The sequence below is a fragment of the Danio rerio genome, chromosome 3, assembly GCF_052040795.2.
Source record: "Danio rerio strain M-AB ecotype USA chromosome 3, GRCz13ab, whole genome shotgun sequence".
Lineage (NCBI taxonomy): Eukaryota > Metazoa > Chordata > Actinopteri > Cypriniformes > Danionidae > Danio > Danio rerio.
The window spans coordinates 29010064-29034128 of NC_141023.1; the positions used below are offsets into that span (position 1 = coordinate 29010064).

General features: G+C 36.5%; 1 protein-coding gene across 3 annotated transcripts in view; it reads left to right on the plus strand.

Annotated features, from left to right (window-relative positions):
• Positions 1-1786: 1786 nt before the first annotated feature.
• The window catches only part of sstr3a (somatostatin receptor 3a), a 58415-nt gene continuing 36136 nt past the window's right edge, over positions 1787-24065 (plus strand). For 2 of the 3 annotated variants that reach the window (XM_087244667.1, XM_087244665.1), the window contains exon 1: positions 16040-16238. The gene's annotated coding sequence lies outside the window, so the exon portion shown is untranslated. Of the gene's footprint in view, positions 1935-16039; positions 16239-24065 lie in introns of those variants that run through there. The other variant, XM_087244666.1, reaches the window with a different exon arrangement.

Genomic DNA, 24065 nt, shown 5'->3' on the forward strand with positions numbered 1-24065 from the left:
ATTCATTTTCCTTCAGCTTAGTCTCTATTTCAGAGGTCACTACAGCGGAATGAACCGCCAACTATTCCAGGATATGTTTTACACAGCAGATCCCCTTCCAGCCACAACCCAGTACTTGGGAACATCATACACATCATTCACACAATGATACAGTTTAGTTTAGTCAATTCACCTGTACCACATGTTTTTGGGCTGTGGGGGAAACTGGAGAACCATGAGGAAACCCACACGGACATGGGGAGAACATGCAAACTCCACACAGAAATGCCAAGTGGCCCAGCCGGGACTCCAACTAGTAATCTTCTTGCTGTGAGGTGACAGTGCTAACCACTGAGCCACCATGTCGGCCATTTTTTTTTCACATAAGTTAATTAAATGTTAACATATACAGACTTTCAATTTAAAATGTCTAAATATATTATTACAGTATATTATATCAACCTGGACCACAGAATCAGTCTTACACTGCATAGGTATATTTTTTTGCAATAGCCAAAAATACATGGTATGCTTCAAAATTATAAATTTTTCTTTTATGCTCAAATTCATTAGAAGAATTTTTGTAGATTTTCTATTCTAAAAACAAAATTTTTTTTAGTACATTTGAGCAGCTTTTACACAACTTAATGGATGATTTTGTCTCAGTTTTTCTACTGTTTTAACTCTCAGATATTAGACAGCTGTATCATAACAAAGTATACATCAATGAAAAGGCACGGGACGATAACCAGTTACAAGGTTTGCCGTGGTTTGGAAAAGTCAAGGTTTTAACACCGCTAAAATTTTCTGCTATCCTGCACCTAAGGTACTGTGCATACATGTAAGGGTTTTTTAAATGAGTTTTTATGTGTTGTTAAGAAATCTGTGTTAATAAATGAATGAAAACAGCAGAAGCATAAGGTTTGTTTGAAATATTTGGATGTTTACCGTTTCCGAAAAATATTATAAATGTTTCCTATAATAAAATATTTTGTGTTCAATGGGGGAAAAGTTGTTGTTTTTTTTACCCAGACATTTAAAAAGAACCGATAAAAACTGATTTTAGAGCAGTAATCACAATACTGTGATACCGTGAACCGTAATGTTTTGATTCAAGGTTATCATACTGTCAGAATACCGGCCCATGCCTATCAACGCACTTTTTTTTACTATTATTTTTTAGCTTTCAGGTTATATATAATCTCAATTTTAATAATCTTTGTGGTCAAGTTTCACATGTTATATTGTTAAATTTTGTTATATGTATGTATGCACTCAAAAAAGAAGCTTGTGTAAATTACTTTATTGAAATGAGTTGAATCAAGACAATTTTTATTTATTAATGAATTAATTAACTTTAACTTATGTAAAAACAAGTTAACTTAATTGATTTCAACATGAAGGAATTGTGTGGAAACCAGCATTTTACAGCATGATTTATAAACTTTCGAATGTATTTATTCATTTTAATGAAATTTTTATTTGCTCTACTATGTTAGTAGATTATATCCACACATGAAGACTCTATGACAGAAATGCTTGACTTGTTGTTGTGTACTTTATGTGTCTGTGTTGAAACCAAATGAACTTTTAGCAGGTACTATTTAAAAAGTCCAGTCTTTATAAATATCATCTGGGGGAGTAAAATTGATGACTAATGCTGCACCACACAGTCTTTAAAATAAACCAGCACCAAACCAGCATATTAACAATGACACAAATATTGTATGTTTAATATTTATAAAGATTTTTGATACTTCCTGTCACATGACAAGGGGACTTCCAGTCATGTGACATTTCTAGCATTGCACAACACACTCCATCTAAAGCATCCAACAATATCCTCATGTGTGGAGTTTGGATTATCAACAGGGTCTACGTGGAAATGTTTGTCACTTGTCCATTTGGATTACCTTTGTGCACAATGTGTAATCACTTAGGACATAATCATACCGGTGAGCTCAATCCATTGCTTTTGTGTCTACATCCAATAATAGCCAAAAGTGTTGTCAGCAGTAGACATTTGAACAAAATTTGCATTTAGTTTAGTTAAAGCATCAGACTGTGTTATATTGGGATGAAAACTAAATTTAGAAAAACAAAAAGCTCACAAAAAAGCAAGCATAGTTGCCAGGATTAAGGTAAAGTTAGTTTTATATTTACTTTTAGAACAGTGACAACTTGTGACATGCTCCCTATACTTTTTATTGAGGAAAAGTTGGTTTTATATTCATTCATTTTAACAATCTCCACGTTGTTTACCATGCTAATTTGAATTGGATCTGAAATCTCATTTAAGTATGACTTCAAAACAACAATTGCTCTTTTTAATTGACTGTTCACTATTTAGGAGTTGTAAAGAATACTTTTAATAGTCTGAAATTATATTATTAGGGAGAAAGTCTGAATATGTTAATTTAAAACCAACTTTACCTCAATATATTGTTTATCGCGCTTCTTTGAATACTCGGTCTGAAGTATGACTTCAAAATTACATTAGCTCTATTTGTTTGACTTGAACAATGTTGTACTTTGATAGTCATTGGCTGCTAATATGAATTCACCATTTAAAATTTACAGAGAATACTTTTCTGAAGTTATATTTTTAAATATTATGAATGTGTGAATATTAAACCAACTTTACCCTAAATGTTGTCAGGCATTCACAAATGAAACACAACGCACACACATTATTTTACAATCTTCAAATACAAATATGCAATATGCTTATGTTTTTAATAAATGACAAGAATGTTAAATATGTCAATTTTACTAGCCCAAACATCACATTTGACTACTACTGTCTGAAAATACAAACCCATAAAATGACCACAAAGATTTGAGTGTCATTTACTGAAATGTTGGGTTTGTATGTATTGCATTTGAACTAGCAAGATTTATTAGAATTATCAATATTACAAGTATACAAAATATATTTTAACATTCATGCATACACATTTTGTAATGTTTATGCAAATGCTTATTTGCTGTTTCATAAAAGCAATCCCTTCAATAGGTCCTAATTCAATAAAAAAATGTGTCCATGCAACCTTTCTTTTTGCACAAGTATACTGTAAGGGTCAAATTGTCAAAACTAGATTATTTTAATGCCATAAATTAAGATTATTAAGTAAAAATAATGTTCCATTAAGTTATTTTATAAAAGTCATACTGTAAACATAAAAAAACTCAATCTTTGATGATTTTAGATGGTTTTAAATGTAATTTTCTCAGTATGTAGACTTTTTTTTGAACACTCAGATTCTAAATTTCAAATAATTGTACCTCAGCCAAATATTTACCTCTTCTAGTATACTGTACATCCATAGAAAACTTATTATTGACACTTATAAATGGTTTGGAAGTCCATAGTCACAATCTTTGCCTGGCAAATAAATGTAAAATTATTGTATAATTCTAATATCTCCTGAACTCATTGTAACTAGTAGACTGTTTAGGCTGATGTTTCCACAGCCTACAATCAAGATTGCTCATACAGTCAGACTTAATGGATGGAGCATAGGCACAGCATTAGATACCTGTTGATTTCTGACAATCACTGACTTTGTATGATATAATCTAGTGGCTAAATCAAAATTTATGAGCAAGCCTGGAGCGGCCTAATATTACTTAAAGGAAATTAGTTTATGGTTATCTCCTCTATCTAAGAACCAGAATTGGCAAGGCTGTGTCTGTTAGCAGATGTAACTGGCCAGCATACTGACTCTAAGCCAATTTGAGTAAACAATGTACCTGACTATAAGGCATTATCATGTTAATCGTGTAGATTCTCAGTATATCGATTTGTTTTGAACTATCAGATTCCAGATTTCAAATATTTGTTCCTCAGCCAAATATTGTCCTGTTCCAGTGAAGTATACATCAATGGAAAACTTATTTATTCAGGTTTTTTATTGGTAAATATAAAAATTTTGACACTTATAACTGGTTTTAGGATCCATGGTCACAATGATATCAACAACACAGGAAAGAACTGTGTCAAATGATTTTGAATTTCCATTTAGTCAATACTAATAACCAACATGTAGAGCAGTGATCACCAAACTTGTTCCTGGAGGGCCGGTGTCCTGCAGATTTTAGCTCCAACCCTAATCAAACACACCTGAACAAGCTAATCAAGGTCTTACTTCGTATACTTGAAACACCCAGACAGGTGCGTTGGGGCAAGCTAGAGGTAAACCCTGCAGGGCACCAGACCTCCAGAAATGAGATCGAAGACCCCTGATGTAGAGCATAAACATCTAAGCATTTTCAGTTAACATTTTAAACGTTTAATGTGTTTTTACAAACAAAGAATTCCCCCCAACTGTGCAATTTCCTTTTATCAGTTATAAAATTAGTGTAGTGTTGTCAAATTTGCATGTGTTTGCAAAGATTGCAGCTTCATTGCACATAAAATGTTAATGATGCTCATATTTTGCAGCCCCAGTTCAAACAAGGGTAGGTACGTGCAAGTGTGTTTGTACAGTACATGGTGTTTGGAGATTCTATGAACTAGACTGAACTCTCTTCCTCAGTGAATTATGTTTTATGAGGCAACCAATCCTACTAAACAAGAGGACGAACTCTCTTTCAAATCAGATTATCTTTTAACAACCTCTCTTTATTCTTTATCCTACCAATTTCATGCCCACCCTCTTTGTGTGTGTGTGTAGTGTGTATGAAAAAATACATTTCTTGTCAACTAATTTAGTACTCGGCATTAGTTCTTAAACTAACATATTTTAAACATATCCACATCTCAAATAAACAACTCCATGCCATGGTTGGCAAATCAGCCATGCTTAAAATACAAAAGCAAGTCCAAAAATCTCACAACCCCAGTGGAACAAGTTCAGCAGGCGCTACATAGCACCAATAAAAATAGCTCTAAATGACAAAAACACTAAAAGACTTTTCTAGTTTTGTGCACCAGAATTCCATCAGACAGTTGCTGTAGGCGGTGTTGTTTGAGGCTTCGACTGTGACCCCAGCGACGAGCATTTGCTAGACCGGTCATTAAGTGAGTGAACTGGCAAAGACAGGAATACGTTCAGCGCTCGCATCTGCTAGATTTATATATCAGGAATCATCACATAGCCTGAAGGGAGCCTGACAGATCTGATATAACACAGACAGTATGTTCGGGCTAACAAGCATTTACCTATAGGGGCTTCCTATTTTTTGATCCTGCCAATCAATGCGATACGCAAGACAAATGAATAATCGGTTCTGGTTACACAGGAAATCGGCCAATCTTCTGTGTTTGCGGGCCCACTCAGTACTGCAGGTAGGAGAGGTTTGACACAAATGATGATGCTCTGAAGCATAGCAGAGCGCTTGGGGGGTTATACTTGTTGACATTTACAAGCCTCATGCTGGCTTAATGATGCAGGAACAGAAGCAGGCAGAGCACCTTAGCGATGACCTTTAGCACACTGTGAGAGTGGACCCACAGACCCGACCGGTCAGATGCAGCAGACTTTCAGGCTGCCTATGAACTAACACTCGGACAAGCCACTAATGGAGCCCATTTTTAACGCCGAAGAGGGCATGGTGAAATCGGGACAGTCGGTTTGAAGCCTGATGTGGTTGTTTTTGCGGCCTAGGTTTGATAGATTCTTGGAGCACACCTTTGGGAATTGCTGCTTGTATTGGCCTCAACAGTTTTCAATGATATAGATGTTTGTGAATAAACAAGGCAGGGATCATTGAGTCAAGTGCAAGTAATGAGCTATTGATTTCTTGCATCCTGTGACATAATCTTGACGCCACAACATCAGATTTGGATCCGGTTTTAGATGGCTCACGAGAAAAAGGAGAGCAATCTTCGTACGCATTGACTATAGTTACTAAAGCACACCTCAGATGGACAGTTTTATGCTAGATTAGAGTGAGATCACAATATTAAAAGCGCAGATGGAAATGGAAGTTCTGCAGTTGATCTACTTGCAATAAGCAGCAGTTTATTTTCATGAAGATTAACTCAATGTAGACCAAGCTATAGTGGCCTAAAGCAGGGGTTTCAAACTTTTAGGACACACGCCCCCACTAGTTTGTCCAATTTCACTCGTGCCCTCCCCAAAGGCACCCCTCCCTCGAGCCAAAACTACAATGCATGTGCAAACATCATTCACATATTACTTGCTGTGTTTATAGTGTTTAGAATTAATTACATTGAAACATAAATATACAGCTACCTGATTTAGTGTGATGGCTGAAACCGTTTCTGTGAGGACAACATGCTAATCTGTGGTTGGATTCCTGACACGACAAACCTTAAATCATCTGACCATACGTACTGAAATTGCTGCTTCACAGAGTTAAGTTCGCAGAGCCCTGACGGTGTGGTTGAGTTGAACATTGAGTATGTTTACATTGGCATCAATACTTTAATATGATTTTAATATGATTAAGACAATACTCTGATTAAGAGTCTACAATGTAAACAGCGATTTTTGATTACTTTAATCCAACCAATTTCATAATTGAGCTAAACAGAAATGGAATAAAGATGTGGAGTATGCATATATTAGTGGTATATTGAAGTAAACACCGCAATCAAACTATTACCATCATGTAGGACCTTTTGCCACATTTTGTGACAAGATCCACACACACGGCTTACTGACAGCGAAATGCGAAGGTTTTTTTTTTCCTTTCTATTCGACGTGTGGTATCAATAAAACAAACACTCTTCCACCAGTCCTTCGTATTCTCATCAAATACCCCAGTTTGTCACGGGGGCATGAATGAAATGTTCATGAGTGAAAGTTAAATTGCCGAACTGCAGTTAAAGTCGAGAAATTGAAGATGAAACACTCTAAAGTACACGAGACTCTGCAGGAAACGTGGATAGCCTGGTGACACAACTTTCAAAAAAGCACTTCACATAAATATATTATTGTCTTATTTACTGTAGAATAAGGCAAATAACTATTACAGATGTCCATGTAAAAATAGTCAGTAGTCTTCACCCTTCCAAGTAAGTGAAAGATCCAGATGAGCATCCTGCTGATTTGATTCAGAAGTGCACTTTTTGGTCAGACGCTCATCGGTTTGACTTTCATTCATTCACCGTCATTAGTTTTAAAAAGCACCCCCTCTGTTTTATTTGTATATATTTTACTGGAATGCTGTTGTAAATGAGGGCGATGCCAACCCTCTTGTGCACCACCAGAGGGAACCATCGCCAGAATTCTGATTCGACTCACGGACTCAAAATCCCATAAGCCCTGCTACCTGGCACTGATTACGGTCCAGGTGCAACTCATCAGCTCTCGTGTATATATACCGCACTCACGCTCCGGTTCATTGCGAAGTCTTGATTTGCCTGGCTGTCATTTCTGAGCGTTCCATTTTTAGTGTCTGATAGTTGGTCTTGTGGTTCTCACAGCGCATACGCTCATCAATGAGCATTTTCTGGAACTCCATATCAGAGCTGGTGAGTCCCGTAGAGCCACCCAAAAGGACTGTGGCTTTCCCAACTCCACCAGGAGGCTCCAGATTGGGGAACAGGGCAGATGCCTGCCCTAATGCTGGGGGGTTCATCTGATCCAACACTCACTGACAGCGACGCACAGTTACGTTTTGATGATGGCGATCGCCATCATCAAAACGTAACTGTGCGTCGCTGTCAGTGAGTGTTGGATCAGATGAACCCCCCTCCTTCTGTTGTGATGAGTCAGAAGGCATTGAATCCATTTGCAAGCTTTATTAAGAGCACACATACAAACAAACACAAAGGGGCAATCCAGGAGACAGAACGTGGGACAGGCAAAAGTTCAAAGGCAGGCAGATATCTTACTGGTCAGAATAACAGGCTGGAGATCAGGGGCAGGCAGATGTCTTTCGTAATCGTAGAACAGGCACAGGGTCAGAAACACAGATCAGTCCGAAGCAGGGAGTATGGAACGCTCAGAAATGACAGCCAGGCAAATCAAGACTTCGCAATGAACCGGAGCGTGAGTGCGGTATATATACACGAGAGCTGATGAGTTGCACCTGGACCGTAATCAGTGCCAGGTAGCAGGGCTTATGGGATTTTGAGTCCGTGAGTCGAATCAGAATTCTGGCGACGGTTCCCTCTGGTGGTGCACAAGAGGGTTGGCATCGCCCTCATTTACAACAAATGCATAAACTCCACAGGTGTCTGATAGTTAGCTGTGGAGCTAACGTTAATCATATTATTCCTTCTAGTGAGCGCATAAAAATCGTCATCATAATTTACTCGAACGCATGCCTCAATGTCTCGCGCCCCTCTAGAGTATGGTGGCCGAGAGAGCTTTATGTGCTGCAATTTAAAAAACGCATGCAATTACAAAAAAAACACCAGCAAATTAAGAAAAGATCCTTATCTGTTTGACAGCACGATGCTGCAAACCCTTACAACACAAACACACTTTTAAATAAATGCGCTACATTTTTCCACAAAGCAAACAATTAATAAAATGTGCTGCATTTTCTCACAACGCAAACATATTACAAAAATTAGGGATGGGAAGATTCATCGATATGTATCGATACGCGGTCATGCGCGTGCACGATGCGAGTGCATCGGTTGAGCAGCAGAGGATGAATGAAATTTTGGAAGCAAATCGAGATGCATCGGTTTTTGCGAGATGCATTGATTTTTCCGAGATACAGCTCATATTTTTAATATAGAATGTATTTTTTATTTATTAACAAGTGTTGTCAACCTGTTTTTGGCGCATAATTTAATCGACCTACATAAAGTAAGCCTTAGCAACGGATTTGCGGATGTGCACACACTACAACTCAGTGTATCAGGTGTGCGGATGAAGCTACTGGAGCGCCCTCAGAAAGCGCGAGAAGCAAAACAAACATTTTATTCCTCACTGAGTTTTAAATCTAAAGTATGGCAACATTATGGATTTAAGGATGGACGACATGACAGGACAGATGCAATTTGCAAAATGTGCCGCGCATCTGTAAAATACGCGGGCAGTATGACTAATCTGAAATCTCACTTGAAGCGGCGCCACGGTGTTGTTGTGAAAGCATCTTCCAGTGTTCCTGCATCCCCAGCTTTCGCACTGCTTCAACCAGCTCCAAAAGTGGTCAGAAAAGCATTGCAAGTTTTTTTTTCCGTGCGCAACAGTTTTGTGCGCTCTACGCCAATAACGAATGCTATTGCATTGTTCATCTGCAAAGATATTCAGCCTAGTGTCACGGAGAACGAAGGTTTTAAACCGCTCCTCCTGTTAATTTTTATTTAATTATAATAATAATAATAATAATAATAATAATGATAAAAATAATTGGGTGTCACGGTGGCACAGTGGGTAGTTTGACCACCTCACAGCAAGAAGATTGCTGGTTTGTTATATTTTTATTAGCCTGTTGTTTACAGTGACAGTGATGTTTCAAAGCAGCATAACACTGCAAGTTCACGACCTTAAGTTTTGAATAATCAGTGGCAAAATATCTTTGTAAAACTTGTTTTCATAGTTGAAAAGTTAAATCACAATTCTTGTTGTGCAATGGTAAACCTTTATGTTGAAAGAGTGCAAATATATATATATTTTTAATATATAGCTATTGCACTTATACATTCTGTTTATCTTGAAAATACTTAAATAATATGTGCTATATGTTCTAAAATGGCCCTCTACTGTAATCTGACACTCTGGCTCTGAGAGAAGAGCCAGTTTGTAAAAAAAAAGTCTTGGTTTTGCTTGGTTAATAAATGATCAAACTCATTCAATGGCACAGCATCCTCTTTCACATCATCTCATAAACTTGATCTAATTAGTGCTGAAATATCGCATCGTATCGTGATGTGGGTGTGAATCGTATCATGTTGCATTGCAATATGTCACAAATGTATCGCTAATATATCGGATCGTATTCTTTGTATCGAGATGCGTATCGGATCGGCATTATAGCTTAGATGCCCAACCCTAACAAAAATGCATTGCATTTTCTCGCAACACCTTTTAAATTGTCCTTCACATTTTTGGATCCCCATAAAACATTTCCGATGTGTTTCATTTTTTTGCGTAGTGAGAAAATGCAGCGCGTTTTATTAATTGTTGTGTTCTAACTGATGAAGATCTTTATTCAATTTGCTGGTGTTTTTGTAATTGCACGTGTTTTCTTAAATTGCAGCACGTTAAGCTCTCTGGGCCACCCTACAAGAGAACACAAATGTGCTGCAAGTTTGGAAAACACAAGCAAATAGAAAAACACTAACAAATTGAGAAAACATCTTCATCAATTAAACAACACATGCAAATTCTCAAAACATATTCAAATACACAAATACACTGCAAAAGGTGTTGAACCTGGATGCTTCTTGTTTAGAGCCACTTTTCCATTATCGTGCTGAATCATTCTTAAAACAAGCAGGTACAATTCCAGTTGTGTTTCCACATGAGCCTGGAATGACACGTAATGATTAAAAAACTCTTCTCAGTCTTCTCCTCCGTGTGCTCTGGTCTCCCCCACAGTCCAAAGACATGTGAATAAGTGAATTTAATAAACTAAATTGGCCGTAGTGTATAAGTGTGGATGTGAGAGTGTATGGGTATTTACCAGTACTGGGTTGCAGCTGGAAGGGCATCTGCTGCATAAAACACATTATGGAGTGAAACGCATTCTTCTGTGGCAATCACTGATGAAAAAATGGACTAAGCTGAAGAAAAAAAAAGATTAAATTAACTAATAAAAAAATAACATTTCATTTAGCAATTATTGTGTTTGTTAGATCCTTAGGGCTAAAAAAAATTTACAATCTATAAGGAACCATATCATCAGGGTGTTAAAATAAACAACAACAAAAAAATCATCTTTCAGATCTCCAGCACCTTGGGCTTAGGCCCTATTATACACCTGATGCAAACTAGCACCAAGCATGACGAAAGGTTTTATTTATTTATTTTTTTTTTTTGCTATTTTCAGACCATTTATTGTTATTTACAGCTATTTATGGTTTAAATAGCAAATGTATTTGGGTCAATGTGTGGACTCAAGCATGCTAGACTGAAAAGCAGATGTGTTAAAGCGCATTGTTGGTGCGATATGAGGCAACTGGAATAGGCAGCACCATTGACCGACAAAACGCTGGTCTACAGTCAATAGTGCAGAGTTTTCATTATTTAAACAGCGAGTTAGTACCTATGCGGGTCCTTGCATACACATTGCTTTATTCAGACAGGCATGTAAGGTAATACACAAATATCTTTAAATATGGAAAAGAATTACAGGAATGGGAAATGAGTCTCTGATTTGTTTAATGCATGATATACTCAAAACATGCCCATAACCAACGCAATTAAGCATGGCAATTTTTAACTTTTTGACTTAGTGGCTAATTCGTATGAATTCATACGATCTAATTTGTACAATTTTGTACGATTTACTCATAACCCAATGACGGTTAGGGGTTAGGGGTGGGGTTGGGTGCCATGCCTCCTTTTTGAAATCGTACATTTTCGTGCGACTGAACTCGTATGAATTAGCCACTAAACTGACAAAGCGTAAAATACTTACGTTTCCTCCTGAGATCAGGCTGCCATAACCCATTAAGAGAATAAACACAACCCTTTTAGACCATGCACCAGGGCACAGAGCATTTTTTTCCATCCTTAAAATAGCTAAAGTAGATGTGAAAACATCGCCCTAAGATTGTTAAAATAGAGCCCCTTTGAGTCTAAACAGGACATTTGCAGCACATTTCTGTATTTGCATGTGTTATTGATGTTAAAATGATTAGGATGTTGGTGTTTTTCTATATGGAAGTTTTTACTTGCAGCACATTTGAACTCTTATCACTCACACCTCTCTCACATTTCTTTAGCTTATTCCCTACTTCATCAGGGGTCGCCATAGCAGAATAAACCGCCAATTATGCTGGCAAATATTTTACTAGTGAATGCCTTTCCTGCCACAACCCAGCCCTGATAGTACACCCCTATTACAACTCTCCCGTTCTATCCAATATCTGTTTATTCAATTCACCTATATTGGATGTCTTTGGACTGTGGGGGAAACCAGAGCACACAGAGGAAACCCATGCAGAAATGGGGAGAACATGTAAACTACCCACAGAAAGGCCTCCTGGTCCAGCCGGGACTTGAACTAGAGAACTTCTTGCTGTGAGGCAATCATGCTGCTACCCACTGAGCCACTGTGCCCTTCCTTTATACAGAGCAGTTGTAATTAAAAATAATGGAGCTGAGTAATCAATATGGATAGGAATAATTAACGAGGGGCTGTAGAATGCTTGCAATATTTAATGATTCAACAGACTGAAGTCAGTGGTTCTGCTTATGCTAAATGCGCTGTTCACACATTGTTTTTAAAGACATTTGTCAAGTTCTTACTGCTGCTCTGTTTAGTACTACTTTCTTACACATCTCATCTCATTCCAAAGTGATATGAACCTGCCTGGAACTACTTTAGCTGCATGGGAGAGAACAATTCATCATATGAAATCAAGGCACTCTATGGCACCTTTAATGTTATTTAAACAGATAGGTGTATGCTGAAATGTGTTCTTTTGCATTTGCTGCTGTATTAAGTGATTATTTATAGTACTGAATTAGAAGAAACCCATTGTGTCAGTTATAGGTTTGTAAAACCCTGCCTCTGTTGATGAATTTCGTCTTCGTGTTTGTGTTCATGATTGTATTTATGTTTGTTTAAGTCATGTTTGCCAAGTCTTTTTTTTGTATTGGATCGCATTTCCTTTACATAAACAGGCTTACCTCGGTGGACTTGATGTTATTGATACAATGAAAATGAAAGTTTGCTGTCTTGTAACATTTAAGAGTTACACAAATGATGTAAATTAGACAATAAAAATTTGGGAAAAGAACCATATCATACAAAGGTTGTCCTATATCAAATGTTTTCCTACTTTAATCTTAGCTGCATCATGCTGAAATTTCAGCTCTGCTAACCATACTCTATATATACAGTAACAGTGTATATATGCATCCCAAAGGTGCTCTATAGGATTGAAATCTGGTGACTGTGGAGGCCATTTGAGTACATTGAACTCTTTGTCATGTTCAAAAAACCAGTCCAAAATGATTGGAGTTTTATGACATGGTGTGTTATCCTGCTGGAAGTAGCCATTAGAAGATGGGTAATCTGTGGTCATAAAGAATGGACAATACTCAGGTAGGCTGTGGCATTGACACAATGCTCAGTTGGCACTAATGGGTCCAAAGTGTGCCAAGAAAATATCCCCCACACCATTTCACCACCACCAGCAGCCTGAACCATTGATACAAGGCAGGATGGATCCATGCTTTCATGTTGTTGACGCCAAATTCTCACCCTACCATCCGAATGTCACAGCAGAAATTGAGACTCATCAGACCAGACAACGTTTATCCAATCTTCTATTGTGCAATTTTAGTGAGCCTGTGCCAATTGTATCCTCAGTTTTCTGTTATTAGCTGACAGGAATTGCATCTGGTGTGGTCTGCTGCTGTAGCCCATCAGCCTCAAGGTTCGACATTGTGAGTTCAGAGATGCATACCTCGGTTGTAACCAGTGGTTGTTTGAGTTACTGTTGCCTTTCTATCAGCTTGAACCTGTCTGGCCATTCTTCTCAGACTTCTGTCATCAACAAGGCATTTGCGCCCACAGAACTGCCGCTCACTGGATATTTTCTCTGTTTTGGACCATTCCCTGTAAACCCTGGAGATGGTTGTACGTGAAAATCCCAGTAGATCAGCAGTTTCTGAAATAATCAGATCAGCCTGTCTGGCACCAACAACCATGCCACGTTCAAAGTCACCTAAATCATCTGTTCCCCATTCTGATGCTTGGTTGCAGCAGATTGTCTTGACCATGTCTACATTCCTGAATGTACTGAGTTGCTGCCACGTGATTGGCTGATTAGAAATTTGTGTTAACAAGAAGTTAACAAGCAGCCTAATAAAGTGGCCGGTGAGTGGATGGATGGATGGATGGATGGATGGATGGATGGATGGATGAGCAATGTAGACAGCGAAGGCAAACATACCTAAAATGTACACTTTTTACCTTTTTGTCATCACTATTACATGGTACAACATAATGAAGTCTAACAGAGGAGCAAACAGTTTATAATTATTATATAATAATTTGACTTATTAGTAAGAGGGATGATAAATCTATCTGCAATAACTGTTCATAGCTTTCCATTGTTCATTTTTTGTCTTCAGCAAATCTGACAAGTAGGGTTTTTACATGCCAAAATGAGCACTGGATATCAAAATATGGTTCTAAATCATGAAATTAGCATTTATTTATTTATTTATTTATTTATTTATTTATTCAGACATTCATTCTCCAATTTTAAAATGTTACCTTGGCAGAATTTCCTGCACCAAAGCCAATATTTTGAAGGTGAATTTTATTGAATTATATTGTTAAAGAGCTTTTATTTCTAGCAACCTCTTGGTTTTTACCTGGCAACATGTGCTTTTAAAGGTCATTAACCATGCATGTACTCCGTGAGAGTGTTTTCTTGTGCATGAATAATATTGTATGACTCGTCAGTGAAAATCCTTTTAACTTTAACCTCTTGAGTAGATCAGTCTTTCAGTTTACTGTCTGTTGGCTCTTTTACACTCGTGTGACTGACAGCTGATCTCCCAACTTCTTTGATCCCAGATATCTCATTAAGGATCTAGAGCAGACATCACTACTGTATTATGTTTCTGGTGTGTCGAAGAAGAAATTCAAGGTTTTGGTGAATTTTATACTATTATTTTTTAAGTGCCACAATTATATTAGATTAATTGTATTTCTTGTTTTATAGGATATATCATTTAAGACATTTTATTAGAAAGTTATGTATAAAAACAACATAAAGTTACCATTAGCAAGACTTATTGTGTTTACGTGGTAAGAAATGCATTGAACCTTCTCATATCTCACATTTATTCATGCATGTACTTTTTTTGAAAACATTATTAAACTGTCCTAAAACATGCTAGACATGTTCACTTAAAAGTTACTGGATCTTATAGTGCACACCTAACCCCGCCCTTAAACCTACCTCTTTTAGTGATATAACTAGCTCCATTGAGTGTGTCTGAGATTGCATGTGCATATGCAAGTTTGCCGTCAGATACTCTTGGGCTTTGTAGGTCTGTTATTCAGTTTTAATACACTGTAACTAAACATGGTGCCTGACTTGGTATGTTCCATAAAGTGAAATATTGTTGGGACTTCATTAATTCATTTTACTGAAGTAAAATCTAAAGTATACTACAGTATTTATTACAGTTTATCCCTTCAGTAGACCTAATACTCCAGGATGCTGTAGCATTCATAAGCAGTTTTTTGTAAACAGTATCACTACAAACTTGACTTACACTTTACAGTAGCAATCTGTTTGTTATTTAATATTTAATAACTTTTAAAAGTTGTGATGTTTTTTTATGTAACTACTAACTAATCCAGTTTATTTATATTCTATTTCTTACACATAATATTCTTTAACATATACCAAAGAGAACATATAGCAAAATGTTACCTATTTTACTCATTGGTTTTCGGTGTAATAATCAGAACCTATACAGAAATGCACAGAAAATGTATTTAATACTTATTAAATGCTATTTGAAAATGTAAACCAATACTAATCTGTACTGTTTAACAGGGTATCCAATATTACATCACTCAAGTTCATTTGCAGATCCACAGATACAAATTCTGTTCAATTAAGTTGAATATTGAAATTGAAATACTTTGCAAAAGCTGTTTATTATAAAGCAGGCACAAAGTTAATTTGATACAAAGTAATTAAACAAAGTAATTTGAATCAAATTAGCAGCTGTTTATTCGCATCCAGGGTCATAACATGGACTTTATACTTTTGGAATTCTTGTAGGCAAATCAGCACGCAGCAGTTCACTTACAGCTCATAGTCAACAACAAACCTGTGAGACACGCGCGCGTGCACACAGACTCGCTGACGGGTACCGGAGTAATATCAACGCCTACCTTCCCTTGGCGTGTGCCCGCGGAAGAGCAGTTACCTGGTTACAGGGGAGTGATGGAGTACTGAGCAATGTAATGTTCAGGACTCCACAGATATGAGTTTCTCTCGCGCTCGCCGAGTCAAGCAACCACGCGCTCATCCTGCAGCATCTCCGGTGCGCGCGACCGCAGCTCGTCCAGGAAAAACGCTGTAACGTCTTAATTAAGTTGCAAATACCTCTACACGGAATCTCCAGCTTGTCATATTCCCAACTGTAAGGACCAAGTTTGCTGGAAATTACTGGTTTAAGGTAAGAAACTTTGCCGAGCGTATTTTCTTACATTGTGACCACAGCAGATTGTTACTGTTGTAGCCTAGTTATTTTCTTTTCGGTCAGTGTTTGAAGAGTTATGGAAATAAATTATGTTTAAAATTGTTTCAAGTAATACCTTATGATCAATATTAAGAAGCTTTAATACTGTACATAAGTATTGTGTGACGACAGATTCGTGGCTGATATTCGTGACTGCAGTAAACACACGGATGTTTCTCAGTAAAGAGGGCTGTTAGAAGGCAGGTGAAGCGCAGGTGCTATTTACACTCATTACTTAGTGTTATTAGAGCGTTAATGTTACTTAGTAACACCTTAGTAAAGTATTCAATCCATATTGTAGCAGCCTTCTTGTCGAGTATTGACTATGTAAATATACTTTGCAAATAGACTACTTAGCCTACTTTTAACGTGCGTTAATTTAAGTGCTGTTCATTGATCCTACGTGGAGAGATGATAATCCTTAACTCAGTTTTGCATACTTTTTTACGAATATGATAAATTACTGTCCATTTAGAATCACTTCACATTCATTGTTTATTATTAACCATTTAAAAAATATATGATTATATTTAATATAAAGTTTAAAACCTCCCACGTCTATAATTAAATTGATCATGTATATATTTTCCCCAACAAATGATACTTTTTTATGTTCTGTTTATGCTTAATTAAATTTCTATAAAGCATTTAAAATGCCAGTTATGTCCCAAACATAGTTTAGACCCGTTGTTTCTTTGAACTTGTGGGTTTCTGAAGCCCTCAGTGTATTGAATCACTTTGCTCTTTTAAGACTAATATTTGGTTTAAATGAGCTAGCTTTTGCTATTTGATTATTATTTTTATAAGTCTCTTGTAAATAATCAAGTTCTTTGGATTTACTGCATTTATTAGATATGAATTTGAGTAAGATGTTTTATTTATTTGTTTATTTATTTATTTATTTATTTATTTGCTTCACAAAGGTCTGATAAGCTTCATTTGAAAATGAAAATACAAATATGGTCATTTAAAACATAGTCTTTTGAACAAATGTTTTCGGTTGCTGTGATTTGAAAATCAGGATAATTTAACTAAATACTGGTTTCTTAAATCTCTTAAAAAAATGATGCTGTTAAACAGAGAGACTTTCTCAACACTTTATTTAAACATAATAGCTTTAATAACTCGTTTCTAATAACTTGTTTTATTTTATCTTTGCCATGATGACAGTAAATAATATTTTACTAGATATTTTTTCAAGACACTTCTATACAGCTTAAAGTGACATTTAAACGCATAACTAGGTTAATTAGGTTAACTAGGCAGGTTACAGTAATTAGGCAATACTGTATAACGATGTTTTTTTTCTGTAGACCATTGAAAAATATATAGCTTAAAGGGGCTAATAATGTTAACCTTAAAATGGGTTTTAAAAATTTAAAAACTGCTTTTATTTTAGCAGAAATAAACAAATAAGAATTTCTTCAGAAGAAACAATATTATCAGACATACTGTGAAAATTCCCTTGATCTGTTAAACATCATTTGGGAAATATTTAAAAAGATTTTTAAAAAAATGAAAGGGGGGCTAATAATTCAGATTTATTATGATTCTATATGTTTTTATATTTCTGCATTTTTCTGTTAATGAATTGAATGAATATTAATCACCCCATGCAGTAGAAACAACAATACTATTTTTATAACAATATTTGTTGTACGTCTACCATAATACATGTTTGTGGAATCATATCTATAAATTTGTACAATTTTGTCCATAAATCCTCAATATGTGCATCCTGCACCAATGCACTACTTGTTCTAACACCATAACAGAATCCCTAACTCAAAAGCCCACTGAGTGTCAGTAGATCACACCCTGTTCTTGCAGAAAATTGAACTCATGACTATGAGAAGAGCCAATGCTGTCCAATGAGAAATAGAAGCCTGCCAAGGAAGCAGCCAAACTGGCCAGTGAGCCAAGAGACCCGGCCTGTTCGATTCTCAAGCGAGACGTGTCAATTTGACAGCCTACATGGTGTAACTGCTGAACTGGCTCCAGTTATATGACGCCATTTGGCAACATCTAGTCCAGTTTCTTCCACTGACTAATAATTCCAACAGATTCTTACTGGTGGTGATTAAATATATGTGGCATAAGTCTTCTGTCCTGTTAGTTAATTATGGATAAAGATTAGAGGTTGTGGCTGTGTCTGACCTCAATATATGTTGCATGTCTTCACCGTGAATTAAACAGAAAGACAGAATAAGAGTGGGAGGGCAGCGGTCACAAATATGTGCCCCCCTCCACTGTCTAATTAACAGCTCCTCACTTGTCCTGTTCCCCGACAGCCCTGACAGCCTGTCTCTTTACATCAAACCCAAATGCTTTCTGAATATACCTGTTCCGAACACACCAAGTTCAAGTTCTGGACATATTTCCAAATAATACCAGCAGGTTTTCAGATTCCTGCATCGTTGCATGTTTGCATGTGATGCAATTCATATTGTGAACATCTGTGTCATCACACCCGCTGTGTCTGTTGACTCTCACAAACATGTCTAACTACATCAGGCGTGTTATTTTTTATGATGTTTTATTTTTACCCGCAGAGCATGTCAGCACCTCTGTCAGCAGCCTTTCGACTTTCCTCAGTGAAAGTGTGAGCGTGCGAGTAACAGTAGGGCCGCATGCCTCTCTCTCCATCCCAACACTGCTCCAACTGTTCCACCCACATGCTGCACACACTTTACCATCGATCATATAGTAACTTAGTGTGACACTAAACCTCCAGCGCTAATTTTTATGCTGGCTGAGATGTTTTTTTGAAGACGTTGCTTTTAGAGTAAATCAATTATACTTCAAAAATAATGGGTCAAAAGCATTAACACCGTTATGAGACTCCCTGACCCATAATGAGGGCCAATTATAACATGCATTCGAAAATGCGACATGCCCCAAATATGATCAGTTTATATTAAGTATAGATTAAAAATATGTTGCCAACAGATTTCTCTGTGGATTTTTACAAAATATAAAAGCTCAGCAGTTTAACATTTGCAAGCAAAGAGAAAAGAACTATAAATGTTAGTTTATTATTAATGTTTGTCATAAAAATAAATTGAACTATGAATATTTGTGTTTGTTGGTTGTTATATTATTATTGTTAGTAGTAGTGGTAGTAGTAGAGCAATTTCAGTGTCATGCATGTGACATTTGAGGTAAAATCTGAAAACATAAATTCACAGAGAAAGTATATATGTTAACATTATATTGAAACATCTGTTTATATTTTCCAAAACTACTCACTGCAGTGATGTGGGATCAGAAAACTTTTTTTTTTCTCATGGCAAGGTTGACATTTGCATGGAATTGCTCAGTAGTAGTAGTGGTAGTAGTAAGGGCTGGGCAATTTGACCTAAAATCAAAATCTCAATTAACTGAAAAATTTAACTCTATTACAATTAATGAATGAATATTTTATTTTTTATTTTATTTTGTATTTCATAGTTCGCTGACAGGTTTTGTACAGTAAATATGTTTATATATTACAAGTCGTTGGATGGGGGTGTTTCACTAACGAAACTGAAGATCGGGTGGGTGGGTGTTTTTTTCCGGGCTGGGGGGGGTTGGGGGATGGTTGCTTAGTGGGCCCTTGACAATGTCTCTGGGGGGCCCCAAAATGTGTGGGCCCTTACAATCATTGTAATTTCTTACTTTTTGATTAATCAATCGAATTAATTACTTTTCGATTAATCAACCAACCCTAGTATTAGTACCAGCAGTAGTAGTAGTAGTACCACTACTACTAGTACTACTACTGGCGCTGTAATTATGGATTTAAACTGACACAATTACTGTGTGTAAGTGACTGGCTTATGTTAATTCATATGGAAATCAATTCACTTTTTGACACATATAATTTTATAAAAATACCAATTATAATAATACTGTAGTGATACTTTTCTTTTTCTCATTAAAATTTGAACAATATCCATTTGGATAATTGCTTCAGTGGTGTATATTGTACAGTTCAAACAGCTGCTGTTATATATGATGAGTTTCTTTCTTTTCATCTGTCCTTCAGCCTCTTTTTTTTCCTCTAGCTGCCTCATATGCAACCTCAGTCAGTTCATTCTGACAGTGGGCAAAGTTCATCGTTCCTTTTGAATCTTGAGAGGCTGATTAAATGCAGGGCTGCTATTTAAAGACTTGCTTATTCTAAAAGAGTGGGAAATAACGTCAAAGGCTTCCGCTTTTGACGTTGAATGAATACAACTGTGCCCAGGTGATTGAATGCCTTTCTAAGTCTTCAAGGCAAAGCTTGAATGTAGGTTGAGAATGTTTCAAACAAATCCAAGATGTCTGATGTTATCAAGGGGGAAACTAAGCGGATCAGCTTAGGAAGCGTGTGGATTTGATCTGGTGATATAGAGAGATTTTTCTTTGAGAAGGTCCCTTGCTGTGTGACTTCTGCAGTCTTTAGTGTTTTAGGTCTGCAGCATTTTAGGGGTGATAAGTGTGTTGTTTGGTGTTGCTACTGAGTGCTGAATGGAAACGAGAAATCTTTGAGAGATCAAAGGTCCCTTCATTTAGAAACAGTCTGACAGGCGTGAACGGCGAATGTGTGGCCCATAAGTCCTATCACATTTTACAAGCGCTGGTCCTAAACCAGCTTGTGGGGAGTGACAGAAACCCTCTTAGGAAGTCTAATAATCAATAAATCAGGCTTTGGTGTATAAATAAAACATAAGAATAGCAATAAATTATATGGTAGCAGATATTTTCAAACTCTTGCAAACACAGACTCTCCAAGTATCATCTAGAAACACTATCGTTTTTCTGAGTTAACCCTTCACATGTAAGTTTTGAATACTCAGAATTTTAATTATTGTGACTTATTTTAAATCTAGACATTTATTTTCCATGATCATGCATCAAATCTGTCATGTAGCGTTTAAAAGTTATACAGTATGCGGTTAATTAAACAGTGAATTATCTGATATTCAGATTCAAAAATATGTGTAAGAACATATTTTGTTATTTAAACAACTTCATATTATTTAGTCTTTGATAGGCTGTGAGTGCTGTCATGTTAGTTTGCCCTGCAGTGGAGAGATTAGAGATACTGTAACCACTGGCTTGCTTGGTTTGGGACCTGTGGACCTTCGATGGATTTGCTCTTCAGCAACTCTCAGCAGTGAATATTAAAACACAATGAACTGAACTGAACTTCAACACTGAAAACTGAACTGACACTGTTTCAATTTACTTAAATCTTTTATGTGCAGCTGCTTTGACACGATCTACATTGTAAAAGCGCTATAGAAATTGAATTGAATAGAGCTGCTGGATTTACAACATGTCAATGTCGATATGCACACAGACTTTTGATTTCAGCCATCCGGCCTCATCAATTCTAGTGAACTGTCTTTCCATTACAAATTGCCTCGTTTTAAGGTTTGATTACTTTAAAAAACAGTGATCTTCACTGCCTGATAGATTTACAGTAAATAGTGTGTCCCAGACCAATCAAGAAGCACGCCATTCTTTTCCCCCGTTTCTGCGCTCACCTCGTCGTTCAGTCCGTTTTACGATTAAACAACTAAATTAATGCTTAAGTCTATGTAAATGAATGTATAGTAATTACATTACAACATTGATGCTGTAAAATTAAAAAATAGTCACATTAAGACCTCACCGGACGATTATCATTGGCTGGAAAACACTAGCTGTACAAAAACCCCATCCATCTACTTCTCCTAAAATACATGAAAGTAAGAGGCTGTTTAACTGGGAGAAGAATAGAGTCAACGTTCTAGTTACCTAAACGGTGTATCTGTTGTGAATAACTTACATCTTCAGGTAATGTGTAAAAGGATTTTCATTGCTGTCTCCTCTAGACATCAGCATGTATTTCACAAACCTTAAATGTTTTTTACTAGTTTTTATGTGTATTTAAATGCAGGGGTGGACTTGGTGGTTTGGGGGCCCTTAGTAATTCCAGGTAAGGGGCCCTAGCATTGAAACTGTAAACATTCTCTTTCTCTATTGATATTTTATCTCTGTAGATTCAATATTTTTTCATAAATAAACAGCATATTAAAAATATGTCTTAAGTGGAACCTTTATCTTCTTAATGTAAAATTAAATACAACCAATTCACAAATAAATAACAAGTTCATTAACTATTTACAGTCAATAAGCCATATTTGTGATTAGACTTTAATGTTTGCATGTGCAGTTTGGAAGGAACTCTCCACTATTCATGGGGGAAATATTTCAAAAGAAGTAATAATGTTAAAATCTTAACAGTTATAGACAGATTTTACAACATATGACAGAACATGTATAAAAGAGCTGAATGATTAATATAGGCTTCTTGGCATTGTTCAGGGCCCCCTAGTTCATAGGGACCCTAAGCATCTGCTTTCCACGCTGATTGGTTAAGTCCACCCCTGCTTAAATGACTGAAACCTCAAATAGATGTTATGAGATTGAAAACACTGGACATACTAGCAAAACGTGTGTGCTTCCTACTGTAAGCCTTACCTTCATGTCATTTCCAAAACTCAATATCTTACTGCTCTGGATCTCAAGGTATAAACAACGTCAAGAATTTAAACTCAAAAGGTACAAAACATTATTTGCTCAACCAAACTTTGGGACACTTGGAGTGGAATTGTTCACCAAAAAATTAAAATTACTCCATAATTTACTCACCTTCAAGCCATTCTCTGTGTATATGCCTTTTTTTCTATTGCATTACCATTCGGTCGGTGTATTGGCTAGTTTGACAACATGTTTATTTTCTTTTGAGAGCTTCAAAACAAAGCCACTACCCAACATCATTATACAAAATGGAAAAGCCAGGATAAGATCAAAATTTCATCTGACATGTAAAGTCATATCCACTTCATTCTTTTAATGCACAAGTGTATGTGGCGTAAAAGTGATCGCACTTAATAGCGCAACATCAAATTACAAGGCTAACACTTTACAATAAGTTTGTATTTTTTACTAACATGAACAAACAATAAACAATAAATTTACAATAGTATTTGTTCATATAGTTCATGTTAACTCACGGTGCATTACTAATGTTAACAAGCATGAACTTGGATGTTAATAATGCTTTAGTGAATGTTAAATTATGAATAATAAAGTATTTAAAGTATTGTTCATACATAGTTCATGATAGTAAGTGCGTTAACTAATGAAACCTTACTGTTAAGTGTGAGCCTCACAAGTTTTGTTTTTTATTTGTGAAAGAAAAACACGTTTGGAATTTCTTCAAGGTGATTTGTTTTGTATTTATGAGCAATTCAAGGCCTTCTGGCTGGTTAGAGTTGCAAAGGATGATGGGATAGCTCCCAGATGGAAGGCCCCTGCTGCTCATCAGCGCAAACAACACAGAATTAAGCTGTATACGTGCTGCAAACCTTCAACACGTGTTATGTGATCTACTTTAATATGAGTGTATTCATGTATGTGTTGGTCGCACACACACACAGTGTGGATCTCCTTGCATCTGCAGCCGCACCAACAATACCAGCACCCAGTACCACTGAGTGCTTTAACAGATCATGTCTGAATTATGTGACTATGGTCTCTTTTAATGCAAAAATTATAGTGAGAAAGAAACAACATGCAAATAAGATCAAGTGAAAATACTAATTTCCAGCACACTGACACTGAGACAGAAGCCGTAGGAGAGGGAGCGTGACATTTTGAAATAAAATCATTGTCTTCAGCATGGGTATATAATTGTGTTTGTAGCGCTCAAGCATCTCAGCATGTTTCATATGATTTATATGAGAAAGT